We start from the raw sequence: 17,291 nt of genomic DNA on the forward strand, positions 1-17,291 counted from the left end.
CTTCTTAGGGATCTAGAGGTTTCTATTTTAGTTAACCCTAGGGTAATATTACTTTCTCTAGGTATTATTCCTAGTAAAAAGGATAGGCTTAGTTAAGGTAGTAGGCTTCTATAAATATTAAAGGAGGTGTATAAACTAGTAATATTAATTAAAATTATTAGATAAGTTAGTATCTACTTGCTTATATTACTTCCCCTCTTTCCTATCTCTTACTTTTATAGACTGTCTCCTCCTCCTTAGTAGCTATATCCCTAACACCCTTCCTAAATAGTGCTAGCACTTATATTTATTTTTAGTAGATTCTTGTTATATTAGTAACTTTAGCCTAGCCCTATTTTTCCTACTAATAGCGCATACTACCCTGTAGCCTTTATAGTAGCTTTTCTATTAGTAGTAATATTCTAGGTGTTCTAGCACTTCTAGTATTGCTAATGCTTCTTGTAGTTCTAATTATTCTAATAGTTCTAGTTTTAGTTATTCTAGTTTTAGTTATTCTAGTTTTAGTTATTCTAGTTCTAGTTATTCTAGTTATTCTAGTTCTAGTTATTCTAGTTATTCTAGTTCTAGTTGTTCTAGTTGTTCTAGTGTTCTAGTGTTTTCTAGTTAGCCTCTTAGTGTTGTTACTCTATTCCTACTAACGCGCGTTAGCCACATCCTAATATAGGCCTACTATTTTTGTCTTAATAATATTAATTATTAACACTACCTATTTTTTTTAATTTTTCTCTGCCTTCCTTATACTTAGAGAAATATCCTCTTGGTTATATGCTACTAGGCCCTCCCCTTTACTAGGATAAGATAAGTTCCCCTTAGGCTTCGCTATTTATACTGTTAGGGAGAGTAACCTAGTTAAACTAGGAGAAGTAAGAGGGGCAAGGTTTAATAGTAGTAATCCTATAGTAGAGGATAGGGGTTTAATATAGTAATATAAGTAAAATAATAATATTATAGAGTTAAAGTTAAGTCTACTAGAGTTATTATTATCCTATCCTCTAATCCTTTATACCTTTATACTATTTAATCCGCCTAACCTTTTAGGCTAAGCCTTGTTTTCCTCCTATATATCCCTTACTACAGTATAATAGTAATCTACACAGATCCTAAGGCCTTTATTTAGCTTCTTAACGTATAGGATAGGAGAGGCAAATAGGCTCTAACTAGTCTTAATAAAACCTTTCTATAGGTGCTCTTATATATATTCCTTAGTAGCCTAGAGTTCCTTAGTATTTTAATAATAGACGGGACTCTAGTAGTTTAGAAGGGGTTCCTCTAGGACTATCTTATAGTTATAAGGCTAGTAGATTAGAAGTTTATTAGCCTTAGCCTTATTAAAGACGTCCTAATAGGAGTTATAGTTAGATAGGAGCTTCTAATCTAATAAGCTATAGTTATAAGTATCCTATTTAGATAGGGTTTAGATCCTACGCTTAATCTTATATAGGCTAGTAGTAAAGAATTTATTAGAAGATTTTTTTATATAAAAATAGAAAGTATTAGCAGAAATAGTAGCAATTTAAAATTTAGCTAGTAGGGTAATAGTTAGTAATTAGACTAGGGTAGGTAGTGTAATAGGTTTAGTAGCAGCCCTATAAGTAGCTAGAATTTTAAGTATACCACGTATCCTATTAATTAAACTAGGAACATTTTAGTTCTAGTTCTCTTCTTAATCCTAAAGGGCGTCTCTTTGTAAGATATTATAGGTAACTAGAGTAGATAGCACTTGCTAGTAGAGTTGTACTAGAATAGGAGGTGCAGGGTTGTAGGTTAGAGGATATTTCTCTAGCTAGATTAGTTAAGATTTATCTGTATTAATTAGGATTTAGAACTATTTTAGCTAGTGTTATCTAATAATATAATCCTAAGAACCTAAGTCTACTATTATAAAGGGGTAGTTATAAACCTTTTAGCTACTAACTATTATATAAAGCTAAATATAGTAGGTAACTAGGGAGGTAATCTAATCCTAGAACCCTTTAATAGTAAGCTTATATAGTAACTTTTAGATAGGTACCCTAAGTGTAGAAGAGATATTATAAGCAATTTTTAAATTAAGAAATAAGTAACCTTAGGCCCTAGTATCTACTAAAGCGTTTAGGCAAATACTAGATCTATTAAGGCATAGGGTTATACATGCAAGCAAATAGGAACTAACAAATAATTTAGTTAAGGAAAGGTTTAATAGGTTATATTAAGTTAGGCCTAGGAAGGAGGATCCTCCTAGGCGTTGATATTTCCTGTCTAATAGCTATCTAAATTAGTTAATTTAGTAGTTTCTTCTTTCTTAGAATTCTTAATAACCTATTCCACATCTATAGCCTAAATCCTAGGGGGTTTAGGGTAGTTACTAAAGAAGTGCCTAGGCTTTCTATAATTATAGCAAGTAACTAGGGTTCCTATTATAGTAGCGCTAGGAGTAGCTAGTGTAGCAAATAGGGGTTAATTATTTTAAGGGGTAGTGCCTTGTTATTATAAGTAGGGCATATAAGGTTTAGCTATTAAAGGTCTATTATAGGGTTTCTAATTAGCGTCTAAATAGGACTAGTTTCTAGAGTGTTAGAAGGGGGTTAGTCCTTTTCTAGATAATAGAGTAGTTTAGGTAAGAGTAGATAAGGTAGGGTATAGGCAGCGTTCTATATTAAAAGTAGTAAGATAATCTACTATAGTCTTAAAATTATTGTACTAATTCTATTAGAAAGCAAGGTTTAGTATCCTTAGGGAAGGTGTAATCTTTATCTAGAGGTAGTAATACTACTCTAATTAGGGTACTTCTCCTCTAATAGCAAGACTTTAGAACTATAACTTAAAAATAGGGAACGTCTCTATATTAGTTATATATAGGCGGTTAAATATAGTCTAACTCTTAGCTATCTTATTTCTAGTAATAAAGTAAGTTTAAAGGAGGGTAATTATTTCCTTAGCTTTTTAGAACTAAAGACTTAGGGAATTAGATAGGTAACGTAGCTCTAAGTATTCTCTTGCTAGTCCTAAGTAGTGTCCCTAGACTAATACTATCTAAGCTCTAGAAGAGGGGTAGTAATTAGTGTTAATCTCTAGCCTATCCTAAATAGATGCTTGCTATTATCTAAAAGTAGGGTTAGCACTATTACTAAGTGTGGAGATATTTAGCGTCTTTTTAGATTGTCTCTTAGCTTTTATAGTATATACTATAGGGTTTAGTATAGAAGCTAAAGACTAGCTAGGTTAGGTAGTGCCCTATATCTCCTTATAGAGGGAGGTGTTGTACAACTAATTAGTAAGTTGCTTTACTTATTCCTCTAACCTCTTCTTTTTAGATAGGGTTAATATATATTTTTCTTTAAGGGAGGTGTTACTTTAAGATTTCCTAGGAGCGCGAGGTACCTTAAGAGATAGATAGGAAGCGGGTCCTTTAAGGAGGGCGTTGTTAATCAAGTCTTCCTTATCTAATTTCTTTCTATTAGTGAATAGGCTTTTAAAAGCAGCTAAACTAGATACCCTTCCTTTGCCTTTGTCTAATATTTTGTAGTTAATAAGAATAATAAATCTTTTCTTTTTCTTTTAGGGTTTGGTTGTAGGAGGATATTAGCTTTGCCTCTAATTCCTCTAGGCTTTTAGTAGTCTCTAGGTCTCTACCTTAACGCAATCTAACGCGATTTTTCTAAAGGTAATCTAGCACTATTTATAGGTCTAGAAGTCTAAGCCTATAGGCTTTAGTTATTAGAAGTTCTAATAGCTATTCTAACTATAGAGTTGCAGGGTTAGATAGCTACTAGAACTAAATTAGTAGCTTAAAATAACAACAAATGCAATATTCTTAAATGCTATTACTAGCTAGGATAATATTCTTCTTATAATATAACAACTTAGGTAGGTAGGGCATCTAAAAGGTATCCTATATAACTTAAAGGCATATAGGAGTGCGCGTCTGTATAGAAAAGGATAAGATTCCTACACCTATAGGTCTTGTACAAAAGGACAAGAAGAACATGCCTATCCTAACTATAGGCGAGCTGTTCTCTATATATATTAGTAAGTCGGGCCTTTATTAGGCCTAACTTGGCATGGAACAATGGGCAGGAAATTCTGCCTTATTGTTACAAGGATATAGTATAGGGGCAAGCAAAGACCTATAGGCTATCTAAGAGCTAAACCTAATATTAGTAATATACAAGTTAAATTAAGGTGCGTAATAAAAAGTAGCGCAAGTAGTTACTAAAGTAAACACTAAGTATAAAATAGTTTACAAGAAAATCTAACTAGTAGATAACCTAAAAGAGAAGGATAAGGATATAGAGTTTAGAAGGGAGGACTAGAAAATAGTAGCTAAAGAAAACTAACTACTAAAGCTTAGTATTTGCAAAAGAGTTAACCTTAGCCCTTTTAACTATCTTTTTAAGAAAAGATATATATTATTTCTAAGAGGCTCTAGGCTAACTACTAAGAGGATATAAGAATAGAAATTTAGTATAGACTTATTAGTAGTAGAAAGGACTCTATTTTAAGAAATAATTCTTAATAGAGAAGTAGCTATTACCTTTAACTTTAGAGAAAGTAGACGCATTACTTAAGATATTAGCCTGCCTTACTAAATAAAGATAATCCTGTATAAAGTATAGCAAATACGCAGTTTCCTAGTAGCTAAGGTAGTAGAAGAAGGATTTGTTTAGATATTAGAAGACCGCCTAGATTAAGGAATATTTAAGAGGTGCAATAGTCTATACTAGAACCTATATTTCTTAGTAGCAAAGAAAGATAGGAAGCACTAACTAGTCTAGAATGCTATCTATATAAACAAGGTTAGCTAGAGGGACGCAAACCTACCTCTAACTGTAGATAAATTCTCTAAGAAATTTGCTAGGTGCAAGATATTATCCTTAATAGATATATTTTTAGGATATAAGTAGATTACTCTTTACCTAGATAGTAGAGATATAACTACTATACACACCCCTATTAGCCTACTATAATCCTACACTATAGTACAAGGAGTAACAAACTTAGTAGTAGCCTTTTAGAGAATTATAATAAAAATACTATATAATTATTCCCCTTATATAATACTATTTATAGATAATATAATAGTAGGGGGGCCTAAGACTAACTATAGGGGCAAAGAGGCGCTTCCTAGGGTCTAGAGATTTGTGCTTAAGTATATGCAGCAGCTTAACTAAGTCCTAGTAGATATTAAGCAAGTAGGGGGTATAGTTTTAGAAAAGAAATATTATTAGGGCATAGCTTGTCTTAGTGTTATAGGCTATAAGGTTAGCTTTAAAGGAAGATACCCTATCTATAAAAAGGTAGAAAAGATTGTAAAATAGCTAGAATATAGAAATATAAAGGAAGTCTAGATATTTATTAGGATCTATATCTACTACTAGATATAGGTTCCTAGCTTTGCTATCTAAGTAAAGCTATTATTTATACTCCTATAAGGCAACACTAGGTAGATATAGGAAGAACTATAGAGGGTAGTAATAAAAGAGCTTAAGCATTTTATTACTATAGCACTAGCCCTAATAACTATTAATTATAAGACTAGAGGGACTATCTACCTTATAGTAGACGCTAGTAGGGAAGGCGTAGGAGCTTCCCTAGAACAAATAGGACTAGATAGAAGGCAATATCTATGCTAGTTTAAAAGTACTGTATAGTTAAAGTCTAAAGTAAAGTAGCACTCTACTAAGCTAGAGTATAGAGTAGTACTATAGGCCCTAAAAAAGTTTAGAGTTTAGCTCTATAGAACACTATTTATTATTAAGATAGACGCTTAAACCTTAATTACTTAGCTTAATTAGTCCTTGTAGAAATCTAGATTATAGAGGTTTGTAACAATAAGGCAGAATTGCCTGCCTATTGTTCTATACCAAGTTAGGACCAATAAAGGCCTGACTCACTAATGTATATAGAGAACAGCTCGCCTATAGTTAGGATAGGCATGTTCTTCTTATCCTTTTATACAAGACCTATAGGTGTAGGAATCTTATCCTTTTCTATATAGACGCGCACTCCTATATACCTTTAAGTTATATAGGATACCTTTTAGATACCCTACCTACCTAAGTTATTATATTATAAGAAGAATATTATCCTAGCTAGTAATAGTATTTAAGAATATCGCACTTATTATTATTTTAAGCTACTAATTTAGTTCTAGTAGCTATCTAACCCTGTAACTCTATAGTTAGAATAGCTATTAGAACTTCTAATAACCAAAGCCTATAGGCTTAGACTTCTAGACCTATAGGTAGTGCTAGATTACCTTTAGAAAAATCGCGTTAGATTGCGTTAAGGTAGAGACCTAGAGACTACTAAAAGCCTAGAGGAATTAGAGGTAAAGCTAATATCCTCCTATAACTAAACCCCCCTAAAAAGAAAAGATTTATTATTCTTATTAACTATAAAATATTAGATAAAGGTAAAGGAAGGGTATCTAGTTTAGCTACTTTTAAAAGCCTATTTACTAATAGAAAGAAATTAGATAAGGAAGACTTAATTAACAACGCCCTCCTAGAAGGACCTACTTCCTATCTGTCCCTTAAGGTACCTTATGCTCCTAGGAAATCTTAAAGCAATACCTCCCTTAAAGATAAATATATATTAACCCTTTCTAAAAAGAAGAGGTTAGAGGAACAAGTTAAGTAACTTACTAATTAGTTATACAACACCTCCCTCTATAAGGAGATATAGGGTACTACCTAACCTAGCTAGTCTTTAGCTTCTATATTAAACCCTATAGTATATACTATAAAAGCTAAGAGATAATCTAAAAAGATACTAAATATCTCTACACTTAGTAATAGTGCTAATCCTACTTTTAGATAATAGCAAGCATCTATTTAGGATAGGCTAGAGATTAACGCTAATTACTACCCCTCTTCTAGAGCTTAGATAGCGTTAGTCTAGGGACACTACTTAGGACTAGCAAGAGAATACTTAGAGCTACATTACCTATCTAATTCCCTAAGTCTTTAGTTCTAAAAAGCTAAGGAAATAATTACCCTTCTTTAAACTTACTTTATTACTAGAAATAAGATAGCTAAGAGTTAGACTATATTTAACTGCCTATATATAACTAATATAGAGACGTTCCCTACTTTTAAGTTATAATTCTAGAGTCTTACTATTAGAGGAGAAGTACCCTAATTAGAGTAGTATTACTACCTCTAGATAAAGATTACACCTTCCCTAAGGATACTAAATCTTGCTTTCTAACAGAATTAGCATAATAATTTTAAGACTATAGTAGATTATCTTACTACTTTTAATATAGAACGCTACCTATACCCTACCTTATCTATTCCTACCTAGACTACTCTATTATCTAGAAAAGGACTAACCCCCTTCTAATACTCTAGAAACTAGTCCTATTTAGACGTTAATTAGAAACCCTATAATAGACCTTTAATAGGTAAACCTTATATACCCTACTTATAATAACAAGGCACTACCCCTTAAAATAATTAACCCCTATCTACTACGCTAGCCACTCCTAGCGCTACTATAATAGGAACCCTAGTAACTTGCTATAATTATAGAAAGCCTAGGCACTTCTCTAGTAACTACCCTAAACCCCCTAGGATTTAAGCTATAGATATAGAATAGGTTATTAAGAATTCTAAGGAAGAAGAAACTGCTAAATTAACTAATTTAGATAGCTATTAGACAGGAAATAACAACGCCTAGGAGGATCCTCCTTTCTAGGCCTAACTTAATATAACCTGTTAAACCTTTCCTTAACTAAATTATTTATTAGTTCCTATTTACTTGCACGTATAACCCTGTGCCTTAATAGATCTAGTGTTTACCTAAACGCTTTAGTAGATACTAGGGCCTAAGGTTATTTATTTCTTAATTTAAAAATTAATTATAATATCTCTTCTATACTTAGGGTACCTGTCTAAAAGCTACTATATAAGCTTACTATTAAAGGTTTCTAGGATTAGATTTCCTTACTAGTTACCTACTATATTTAGCTTTATATAATAGTTAGTAGCTAAAAGATTTATAACTACCCCTTTATAATAGTAAACTTAGGTTCTTAGGATTATATTATTAGACAACACTAGCTAAAATAGTTCTAAATCCTAATTAATATAGATAAATCTTAACTAATCTAGCTAGAGAAGTATCCTCTAACCTACGACCCCGCACCTCCTATTCTAGTACAACTCTACTAGCAAGTGCTATCTACTCTAGTTACCTATAATATCTTATAAAGAGACGCCCTTTAGGATTAAGAGGAGAACTAGAACTAAAATAGTCCTAGTTTAATTAATAGGATACGTGGTATACTTAAAATTCTAGCTACTTATAGGGCTGCTACTAAACCTATTACACTACCTACCCTAGTCTAATTACTAACTATTACCCTACTAGCTAAATTTTAAATTGCTACTATTTCTGCTAATACTTTCTATTTTTATATAAAAAAATCTTCTAATAAATTCTTTACTACTAGCCTATATAAGATTAAGCGTAGGATCTAAACCCTATCTAAATAGGATACTTATAACTATAGCTTATTAGATTAGAAGCTCCTATCTAACTATAACTCCTATTAGGACGTCTTTAACAAGGCTAAGGCTAATAAACTTCTAATTTACTAGCCTTATAACTATAAGATAGTCCTAGAGGAACCCCTTCTAAACTACTAGAGTCCCGTCTATTATTAAAATACTAAGGAACTCTAGGCTACTAAGGAATATATACAAGAGCACCTATAGAAAGGTTTTATTAAGACTAGTTAGAGCCTATTTGCCTCTCCTATCCTATACGTTAAGAAGCTAAATAGAGGCCTTAGGATCTATGTAGATTACTATTGTGCCGTAGTAAGGGATGTATAGGAGGAAAACAAGGCTTAGCCTAAAAGGTTAGGCAGATTAAATAGTATAAAGGTATAAAGGATTAGAGGATAGGACAATAATAACTCTAGTAGACTTAACTTTAACTCTATAATATTATTATTTTACTTATATTACTATATTAAACCCCTATCCTCTACTATAGGATTACTACTATTAAACCTTGCCCCTCCTACTTCTCCTAGTTTAACTAGGTTACTCTCCCTAATAGTATAAATAGCAAAGCCTAAGGGGAACTTATCTTATCCTAGTAAAGGGGAGGGCCTAGTAGCATATAACTAAGAGGATATTTCTCTAAGTATAAGGAAGGTAGAGAAAAATTAAAAAAAATAGGTAGTATTAATAATTAATATTGTTAAGACAAAAATAGTAGGCCTATATTAGGACGTGGCTAACGCGCGTTAGTAGGAACAGAGTAACAATACTAAGAGGCTAACTAGAAAACACTAGAATACTAGAACAACTAGAACAACTAGAACTAGAACAACTAGAATAACTAGAACTAGAATAACTAGAATAACTAGAACTAGAATAACTAAAACTAGAATAACTAAAACTAGAATAACTAAAACTAGAACTATTAGAATAATTAGAACTACAAGAAGCATTAGCAATACTAGAAGTGCTAGAACACCTAGAATATTGCTACTAATAGAAAAGCTACTATAAAGGCCACAGGGTAGTGTGCGCTATTAGCAGGAAAAATAGGGCTAGGCTAAAGTTACTAATGTAACAAGAATCTACTAAAAATAAATACAAGTGCTAGCACTATTTAGGAAGGGTGTTAGGGATATAGCTACTAAGGAGGAGGAGACAGTCTATAAAAGTAAGAGATAGGAAAGAGGGGAAGTAATATAAGCAAGTAGATACTAACTTATCTAATAATTTTAATTAATATTACTAGTTTATACACCTCCTTTAATATTTATAGAAGCCTACTACCTTAACTAAGCCTATTCTTTTTACTAGGAATAATACCTAGAGAAAGTAATATTACCCTAGGGTTAACTAAAATAGAAACCTCTAGATCCCTAAGAAGAGTCCTTGTCCCTATAAGGCCTAGGAAAACTAACTTTTAGTTCTAGGGGAGGGAGGTTATAGAGTTCCTAGATAACTATAACTACAAGGCAGAAAATAGGGGGCTAAATAAAGTAGATTAGCTAAAAATTCTACTAGACTTTTATAATACTATATGCAGAATATTTATAAAGAAGCTTAGACCCTACTAGAAGCAAGACTAGGAGGAGCTGCAGGAAGCTATAAAGGAGCACTAGAGGGACTAGGATACAGCCTAAAGGATAGGTACCTAAACCTTCCTAGATATATATATATAAGAAGCCTCTAGGAACTTCCTAGGTCTCTTAGACTACTATACTAATTTTGTAGTATATAGCAATGCCTGCCTAGTATCTAAATAGCTACACAAAAGCAAGGTTAGATTCTTCTTCTTTAGAGGGTTACCCTAGGTAGATAAAGAGCTAGTCTTGCTTAGTATACTAGGAGGGCCTAATAGTAATAAGGTAGCAAGCTATAAGCTAGAGAAGATCTATACCTATATTAAAAGAATCTATTAGCAAAGAGAAGGAATAAAATATATATTAGCTAGCTAAATAGAGGAAGATGCTTAGCAGGCATATTAGATATTAGAATTAGCAAAAGCTATACCTATAAAGGAGGATATTATAGAGGCAGTAAAAGGTGTTAGAAAGGAGCAAGCTACTACTTAACTACTACTAAATATTAACCTAGAAATAGACTAGTTAATTAGGGCACTAGGAAAAATAAAAATAAGTTTAGCTAAGGCTAATAGGCTATAGGAACACTACGTAATAGGCCCGCTACTAAAAAGCCTAGCAAACTAGCTCTACTTTATTTTATATATAACTAACACTAGGATAGAGCAAGGAATATATTAGAATACTATAGTAATTAGGGGCTTATTAATAAACTAGCTAAGAACCTAGGGCCCTACGTAAATATTAACTACTTAGCTAGGGACATAGAGTTATAGGGGGTATAACAAGAAACTACCTACCTGCAATATATATAGATTAGAAACCTACCTAGCAAGGGACTACCCCCCCCTAGCTAGAACTTATAGCGCTAGGGTAGGTAAGCACTTCCTAGAATCTAGAAATAAGGACTAGGATATTTTACTACAGACTATTATATAAAAGACTAGGGCAGATTACTAAGCTAGCACTATAGAACCTTACTCTTTACTAGATAAAGAAAAAGTTGTATAAATACTATAAGGTTACTAAGGATATCCTTAGCTAGCTAGCGTTATAGGTTAAGCTAGAACTATTTAATAGAATAGATTTAAGAGGCTAGTAGTAGAGGCAAACTTAAGGACTAGACTACCTAGCGGTAAAAAGAGCGGGAGCTAACGCGATATCTTCCTAGAATTAAGGATTAGAACTAGGGAATACTTAAAAAGAATATAAGTAGTTCTTAAACTATTAAATACTATAAACTAGCAAGGAAGACCTAGTAGTAATAACGCTAGATTATGTAGACTTAAGATATATTATCCTAGGATTAGTAGACAAGAATACACCTAGGATCCACGCCTCTATAAGGGAGAAAGAAAAGCAAAGGGACTAAGTCTTAGAAGAAGTAAGGACAGGATTAATCTAGAAGCGCAGGCGAGGAAGACTAGCATAAAACCTAGTAAACTAAGAAGAGGGAGCAAGTAAGGAGATAGAGCTTAAAGAGACCCTAGAGATTCTATACCTAGCCTAGGCCCACACAGACCCCTTCGCGATAATCTAGCTACTAGATAATATAGGTAAAGGCTATGCGAATTTAGGGCCTAATTAGGACCTACTAATAATAAGAAGAAAAGTATAGTTTAAGGAAGTAAAGAATAAAGAGCTTAAGGGAATAATGTGCCTAAGCCTAAACTAAATAGCAGCTACTTTTCTTAGGTAGGAAGTCTAGGGAATTGTAGTAGCTAACCTACTAGGGCAAGATTATCTATAGGAATAAATTAAGACGTTATTATAGGAACCCTAGACTTAAGTCCTGTAGGATAATAACTACTTTAGCGGGGTAAATATAGTAGAGCTAGGGGTCCTAGAAAGTGCGCTAGTCCTAAATAGGTATCTAAAGGGTGCGCTAATTTTACCCTTTAGATGTGTTAACTAATTAGAGGAGCTAGAGGTAAAGAACCCTGCGCTAGGTTAGCGCAATATGCTTGCAATGCTAGAAGTACTTAACGCCTAAGTAAGGCTTTAATTTAGATAAAACTTAGATAGGTATAGAAAAGATTTAGTTATATAAGAAGAAAAAGACAAGTCTTGCGCTAACTAGGAATTAAATTAGATAACTCTCCACGTAGAACTACTAACCTGCTAGACTAGTATAAGGGGGAATATAGTAAACTGCCTAATTAATATAGGGGCATAAATAAATCTCTTAAGGTTAAGTGCTACATAGGCGTTACAGGTACCTATTAAGACACTAACCTAGACCCTAGGGTATACGCAGGGGGTAGTTATAGCTAATAGCAGGATAGACCTATTTATTAGAACCGCGTGGAATATGCTAGTACGTATAGGGGAGGTAGAGACCCTAACTTATTTTAGGGTAATTACAAACCTAACCTACTTAGCTATATTAGGGGGGCTATAGTATACCTCTGCTAGGCTAGCTATTTAGTATAATATCTACAGGAGGGTTACCTACTAGGTGCTATCCTTAGATAGGGAAAGGAATACAGTCTTTATAGCCTTAGATCTAAAGCTAGAAGATAGAGACAAAATAGAAGAGGAAGACAAGTTAGAAAACTAACAGCAGGACCCTTGCTTAGGAAAGAGATCCTGCAAAATTAATACCTAGGAGATAAATGCTGCATAGCAAAATATATAGCATATTTAAAATTTCTGCAAGAGGTAGACTATATAGAGCTATAAGTAGGATTTAGTAAATATAGATAACTATTTACCTTAGAAGATAAGAAGATGCTAGAAAAATAGGTAGCATAAACTATAGGATATAGTGTAGGGGCAAGTAAAGACCTATAGGCTATCTAAGAGCTAAACCTAATATTAGTAATATATAAGCTAAATTAAGGTGCACAATAAAAAGTAGCGTAAATAGTTACTAAGGTAAGCACTAAGTATAAAAAAGTTAGCAAGAAAATCTAACTAGTAGATAAACTAAAAGAGAAGGATAAGGATATAGAGTTTAGAAGGGAGGACTAGAAAATAGTAGCTAAGGAAAACTAACTACTAAAGCTTAGTATTTGCAAAAGAGTTAACCTTAGCCCTTTTAACTATCTTTTTAAGAAAAGATATATATTATTTCTAAGAGGGTCTAGGCTAACTGCTAAGAGGATGCGAGAATAGAAATTTAGTCTAGACTTATTAGCAGTAGAAAGGACTCTGTTTTAAGAAATAATTCTTAATAGAGAAGTAGCTATTACCTTTAACTTTAGAGAAAGTGGATATATTACTTAAGACGTTAGCCCGCCTTACTAAATAAAGATAATCCTGTATAAGGTATAGCAAATACGTAGTTTCCTAGTAGCTAAAGTAGTAGAAGAAGAATTTGTTTAGATATTAGAAGAGCGTCTAGATTAAGGAACACTTAAGAGGTGTAATAGCCTATACTAGAACCTATATTTCTTAGTAGCAAAGAAAGATAGAAAGCACTATCTAGTCTAGAATGCTGTCTATATAAACAAGGTTAGCTAGAGGGACGTAAACCTACCTCTAACTATAGATAAATTCTCTAAGAAATTTGCTAGGTGCAAGATATTATCCCTAATAGATATGTTTTTAGGATACAACTAGATTACCCTACACCTAAATAGTAGAGATATAACTACTATACATACCCCTATTAGCCTACTACAATCCTGCACTATAGTACAAGGAGCAACAAACTTAGTAGTAGCCTTTTAGAGAATTATAATAAAAATACTGCGTGATTATTCCCCTTATATAATACTATTTATAGATAATATAACTATAGGGGGGCCTAAGACTAACTATAGGGGCGAAGAGGCGCTTCCTAGGGTCTAGAGATTTGTGCTTAAGCATGTGTAGTAGCTTAACTAAGTCCTAGTAGATATTAAGTGAGCAGGGGGTATAGTTTTAGGAAAGAAATATTATTAGGGCATGGCTTATCTTAGCGTTATGGGCTATAAGGTTAGCTTTAAAGGAAGATACCCTAACCGCATAAAGGTAGAAAAGATTGTAAAATAGCTAGAATATAGAAATATAAGGGAAGTCTAGATATTTGTTAGGATCTGTGTCTACTACTAGATATAGGTTCCTAGCTTTGCTATCTAAGCAAAGCTATTATTTATACTCCTGCGAGGCAATACTAGGTAGATATAGGAAGAACTATAGAGGGTAGTAATAAAAGAGCTTAAGTATTTTATTACTACAGCACTAGCCCTAATAACTATTAATTACAAGACTAGAGGGACTGTCTACCTTATAGTAGACACTAGTAGGGAAGGCGCAGGAGCTTCCCTAGAATAAATAGGGCTAGATAGAAGGCGATATCTATGCTAGTTTAAAAGTACTGTATAGTTAAAGTCTAAAGCAAAGTAGCACTCTACTAAGCTAGAGTATAGAGCTATGCTATAGGCCCTAAAAAAGTTTAGAGTTTAGCTCTATAGAACACTATTTATTATTAAGATAGACGCTTAAACCTTAATTACTTAGCTTAATTAGTCCTTAAGTAAAATACTAGGAGGAGTAATAAATAGGTAGCTTGCTACTATTTTAGCGTGGGACTTTGAAATTTAATATATTCTAGGCAAGAGGAATATAGTTGCAGATACTCTATTATAATATCTAAAAGAGGATAGATAGGAACCCCTAGATAAAACTAAAGATAATATTAAAGACTTTATTAAGCATATAATTGCTAACGTTAAGTTATATAATCTAATAAAGGATAAAGTACTACATCCTAAATATAGCGCTAAATTAGAAGGAATTGCCTAGTTTCTAGTTAGGTTTAAAATCCTAGACGTTCTGCAGAAGGAGTTAAGGGCATAGAAGAAACAAGTATTAAACTTCTTTGTAAGAGATAGGTTCCTCTTCCGCAAGATATCTTAAAATATAGTAGTAAGATAAGTAGTTAATAATAAAGACGTTAGGATTGCTACTATATAGGAAATACATTGCCTTATTAGTTATTATAGGGTAAATACTATCTACTTAATAATAGCTTAGCAATATTAGTAGGAAAGGATATATAAGATAGTAAGGCTTACTCTACGCACGTGTTATAAGTGTTAGAAAAGAAGCAGTAAGAAGAAGGTTAATATGCTTACTAACACCTACTCCTATGCGCTATAGGAGATGGTAGCTATTAATATAGTCTACATGCCTTATAATTCTAGGAAATAATTCCTAGTAATAGCCTAGGACTATTTAAGCAGGTAGCCTAAAGCACAAGTATTGCTAAATAATAGATTAAAAACTATTACTAAATTTATATATAAAGATATCCTATATAGATAGAGTATAGCGCGAAGGATTATAGTTAATAGGGGGCCTAACTTCTAAAAAGTTATTTGTAATTTAGCTACTATCTATAGTATATATAGGGTTTAGATCTCTGCCTATAACCCTTAGGCTAATAGAAAAATTAAAGGAGGGTATAAACTAATTATTAACGCACTTGCAAAGCTCTAGGGGAGCTAGGTCTCTAATCTACTAATAGTACTCCTAGCTAACTAAATATCTATTTAAGAAAATACTAGATACTCTGTATACTAGCTAGTTACTAGTTAGAACCTAGTGCTCCTAATTAAACTAGCTCTTCTAACATAGCAGACGCTTCCCTTTAGGCAGATAATAGATAGGGCTTAGCTACTAGCAGTAAGGGCTACCTAGGTTAACCTAAGAGATTAGTTTATTAAAGATGCAGTATTAAGAATTAAGAGGCTGCGCTTATAGAAGAAAGAATATTAGGATAACTATAAGGAAATTTAAAGAGAGGAAATTAGCCCTAGCTTATTAGTACTACTATAGGATTTAGTCTGCTAAATAGATATATCTAGAGATAGGAAACTTAGTAATAAATAGCTAGGTCTATACCTAGTAGTGTAGAGCTTTCTAGAGTTAGGGATATATTAGCTAAAAGATTTAGATAGAGCTAAGTTTGTATATATAACGCTAGGCTAGAGGGTAAAGATCTTCTACTAGAGAAGCTAGGATAAGGTAAACTAGGAAGACTAAGGACTTATAAAGTTATAGGATAGGGCACTATAGGAAAATAGGTATATCTTCTAGGCGCTGCCTACGTAGTTTAATAAGTTAGGTATAGAGGGAAGAGAAGAAAATAAGGAAGCTAAATTAGAGAATTAGGACTAGGAAATCCTATAACTAGATATAGGCGGTCCTACTCTTAAGATTAGGCCTAGGACGCTCTTAGATAAAGAATAAGCAGAATACTAATATTTTAACATCTTAGATTCTAGTAAAAGTAATTAAGAGGAGGATAATTAATAATTAAGAGTTAATAGTATTAATACTTTAGTGTTAAAACTTAGGAAAAGATGCGCTATAGAACGGGCGCAAGATTAGTAGGGGGAAGGCAGGAAGCGCGCTAGTCCTAAATAGGTATCTAAAGGGTGCGCTAATTTAACCCTTTAGATATACAACGCTCTAATTAGCTACACTAACTACCTACCTACGCGCAGATAAGTAATTATAATAAGGATAATAAGAAAGTAAAGGTAGAAGGGTAATAAATAAGTAAAGGTAGAAGGATAATAAACAAGTAAAGGTAGAATAAAGTAAAGGTAGGAGAATAATAGGAAGGCGCGTATATAATAGAAAGGCACGCGTGTTCCTGCATATAATCTACCTACGCTGCTACTACTATAATAAACTACACTAAAAACTTTAGATATCTAATAAAACCACAAGTATCTAATAAAGCTACTACTAGAAGATCCTAAATAAAATAACAAGCCCTAAATAGTTATTAGAAGTCTAGAAAGGAAAATAGCTAGTAGTTAAGCTAAGTTTACTAGGATCCCTAATATTAACAGGTTCCCTACAGTCCCTAAGGTTAAGCCTACAACCTAGAGGGTTACAGCTATAGCCTATAACACCTAGAAGTTTTATACTAGACCTTTAGCATATATTATAATAGAGGAGTCTTTTAGCTATTAAAAGGTTAGACTTAGTTTAGCCTAAAGAGTTTAACGCGCGGACCTAGGTACTTTACAAAGGTATCTCTCTTCTATAGAAAGGAGGTATAACTATAGGTAGCTAGATTAACAAGATACGTGTAAGCACTATTACGTAATAGAGAAATATTGCAGATAACTTTATAGGAGCACTAGGGGAGCACTTTAATAAAACTTTAGGATTAATAATAGTAGTAGGGAGCTTTATAGAATCTAGCCTAGCACTTATATAGTTATATAGTAGTGTAGCTAATTTTAGGTTGTAGTACCTATTTATAAAGGAA

The sequence above is a fragment of the Plenodomus lingam genome (genome assembly GCF_022343315.1).
Source record: "Plenodomus lingam strain CAN1 chromosome Unknown scaffold_20, whole genome shotgun sequence".
Classification (NCBI taxonomy): Eukaryota; Fungi; Ascomycota; class Dothideomycetes; order Pleosporales; family Leptosphaeriaceae; genus Plenodomus; species Plenodomus lingam.